The 2377-nt window shown below is 53.9% G+C and overlaps 1 non-coding gene across 1 annotated transcript; it reads left to right on the top strand.

Moving 5' to 3' along the window:
- The first annotated feature begins 467 nt into the window (after positions 1 to 467).
- Positions 468 to 540, top strand: trnav-cac (transfer RNA valine (anticodon CAC)). The gene has a single exon. It is a non-coding gene; the product is annotated as a tRNA-Val (tRNA).
- The last annotated feature ends 1837 nt before the right edge of the window (positions 541 to 2377 follow it).

Genomic DNA, 2377 nt, shown 5'->3' with positions numbered 1-2377 from the left:
GTCATCAAATAGACCATGGTGCTATTCAAAGAAGAGTGAGGGAGCTCAGCTCTCTTTGGTGTCTTGCATATTATTTATCACTCAACTGTCACCACAGCAAAAGGAAGGTTGCCGTGGGAGCTTGCTGTGCGCAAATTGGCTGCAACACTTCCTATATTACAGCAGTGACTGCCCTTGAAAAATACTTCATTGGCCCTAAAGCACTTTGTGTCATCCAGAGGTTTTGAATGACACTATATGAACCTTTCTCTGTGGCAGCACTATACAGTACCTTGAATGTGCCCTTGTACTTAAACAATAGATGGCCTTTAGCTAGAATGGAATTAACTGGACTAGCCATATAATTACTATGGCTACAAGTGAAAGACAGAGGCAGGGCATCCTGTGGTGAGTAACTCACCTCTTGACTCCTCAAAGCCTGCCCATCATCTACAGGTCACTCGTCAGGAGTGTGATGAAAGCCAGCGGTTTCTGTAGTGTAGTGGTTATCACATTCGCCTCACACGCGAAAGGTCCCCGGTTCGAAACCGGGCAGAGACATCAAAAAAATATTTATCATTGGGCAGCATGGTGGCGCAGTGGGTTGGCACTGCTGCCTGACGGCGCCGAGGTCCCAGGTTCGATCCCGGCTCTGGGTCACTGTCTGTGTGGAGTTTGCACATTCTCCCCGTGTCTGCGTGGGTTTCGCCCCCACAACCCAAAGATGGTCAGGGTGGGTGATTGTCCACGCTAAATTGCCCCTTAATTGTGAAAAAAAAAGGAGTGTGATGGAATACTTTCCATTAGCTTGGATGAGTGGATCTCCAACAACACTTAATAATCTCAATTCCATCCAGGACAAAAGAACCCATTGACCGGGACCCCATTCACCATCTTCAATTTTCACTGCCCCCCACCACCAGTGGCAGCAGTGTGTGCCATATACAAGACGCACTACAGCATGTCACCCAGGCCCCTTTGACTGAATCTTCATCTGTGACTTCTGCTGCCCAGAAGGACGAGGGCAGCAGATGTATGGGCATGTCACCAACTGCAAGTTCTCCTCTAAGCCGCACACCATCCTGCTTTGGAACTCTATCGCCCTCCCTTCAGTCACTGGGTCAAAATCGTGGAACTTCCTTCCTAACAGCACAGAGGATGTACCTGCACCACCAGGACTACATGAAGGCCACTCAGCACCAACTTCTCGTGGACAATTAGAGATGAGCAATAAATGCCGGCCTAGCCAGTGTTGCCCACATCCCACGGAAAATTAATTCTATCAGTAACTGGATCAGGAATAACCTGATTTGTTTGTTTGTTCCCCTTGGACTCGCCCTGCGTGTCATGCATTACATAGAAACATAGAAAATAGGAGCAGGAGTAGGCCATTCGGCCCTTCGGGCCCTGCTCCGCCATTCATTATGATCGTGCTGATCATCCAACTCAGTAACCTGTTCCACCTTCTCCCAATATCCTTTGATCCCATTCACCCCAAGTGCCATATTTAATTGCCTCTTGAAAATATACAGGGCGAGATTCCCCGTCGGTTGACGCTGAAATTGGGAAAGGCGATTGGGCGGAGAGTCGGCCGTGAAGCCAAAATCGTGGCCGGTGCCGGGTGCCTGCCGGAATGCCAAGCTCTGGTGCCTTGACAGCGGCGTCAATACATTCTACTCTGCACAGGAAGTAAACGCCTTTTGCATATCATTAGCAGGCCTGACCTGCTATTCCCTGGGTCGCCGCGATGCTCCGCCTCCGCCGGGGGGAATTACCGACGGCGTGTTTCGCTTCTGGTTTCAAAAACAGGGAAAAATTTGGCGGGGCGGTGAGGGAGAGAGGATGTAGGACATGCAGAGGCACGACCGTGGGCTGCTGGGCCTGCCACTGGCATGGCTGGCTGCAGGGGAAGGATGTCTGCCAGGCTCAGGGGTGCAACGGGTGTAACGGGGGTGACCAGGGGATGGGCTGCAGGGTGGGGGTGACCCCCTCAGGACCGGGGAGTCCAGGCGTGGACCGCTGTTACCGCGGCCCACAAGCACACCCCACTGACCGTCCTCCGTGGCCCGTGGTTGTGCAGAGTGAGACTGGCCGTATGAGTGCACCCACCCCAGCACGCCCGCATTCAAACCCGCCCCATTCACTCCCCCCCACTCCCAACCAGCCACCACCTGCCTTCGGGGCAGCATGTGGCCTAACCAAGGACACTGGCCACAGTAGCCCCTGAAGGAGGGCGCCGGACAGGGACTGGGGAGCTTACTGCTGGCATGGGTAACGCCAGCCACTGGTACCTCTGGCAGCAGGGACAGGTGGCAGGGCCAGAGGCGCCCATGCTGCCGGGCACCAACAGGTCCAGGGATGCGGAGGGCACAGTGCCAGGGGAATAGCTAAGGGTGGG

The sequence above is a fragment of the Scyliorhinus torazame genome, chromosome 9 (genome assembly GCF_047496885.1).
Source record: "Scyliorhinus torazame isolate Kashiwa2021f chromosome 9, sScyTor2.1, whole genome shotgun sequence".
Lineage (NCBI taxonomy): Eukaryota > Metazoa > Chordata > Chondrichthyes > Carcharhiniformes > Scyliorhinidae > Scyliorhinus > Scyliorhinus torazame.
This window is presented reverse-complemented; position numbering and strand designations above follow the sequence as displayed.